Source organism: Hippocampus comes, unplaced genomic scaffold (genome assembly GCF_001891065.2).
Source record: "Hippocampus comes isolate QL1 unplaced genomic scaffold, H_comes_QL1_v1.1 scaffold125, whole genome shotgun sequence".
Lineage (NCBI taxonomy): Eukaryota > Metazoa > Chordata > Actinopteri > Syngnathiformes > Syngnathidae > Hippocampus > Hippocampus comes.
In genome coordinates, this window is record NW_017805453.1 from 708,473 (window position 1) to 708,866 (window position 394).

Sequence of the window (394 nt, forward strand, 5' to 3'; positions counted from 1 at the left end):
TGATTATCGTCATGTACGTTCGTAATGTGTAATGTCTTGATGCCACCTACTGGTAAGGTAATCAAAAATGAATGTGCGTATCGAAGTTAGAGCTTGGCCCGGTAGTGAATAAATTAGCTCAGTGTGACCACGGCAGATCTACCAACAGCATGAACTTCGACAACGCCACCTTGGGAGTTTCACCCAAGGAATTAAAGTGCAACGTACACTAACGTTAAGCGCTACACAAGTTCGGTTGTAAGAAAAGGGGAGGAGACGTGCTTAGCAAGATACATTTCTTTTTAATTAAAGCTCGACCAATGATTCAGACTAGGCAGGTTAAAATAGACAGATCATAATTTAGAGTTAAAATCTTCATCCAACCTGGATAGACAGCCAATCAGTGGGGGGGGGG

The 394-nt window shown here is 42.6% G+C and overlaps 1 protein-coding gene and 1 long non-coding RNA gene across 2 annotated transcripts in view; one reads left to right on the forward strand and one right to left on the reverse strand.

Annotated features, from left to right (window-relative positions):
- LOC109518477 (uncharacterized) overlaps positions 1-394 on the reverse strand; it is a 4,032-nt gene that overhangs the window by 705 nt on the left and 2,933 nt on the right. The window lies entirely within an intron of this gene.
- The window catches only part of LOC109518476 (rho guanine nucleotide exchange factor 26), a 38,445-nt gene that overhangs the window by 472 nt on the left and 37,579 nt on the right, over positions 1-394 (forward strand). The gene's annotated exons all lie outside the window — the stretch shown is intronic.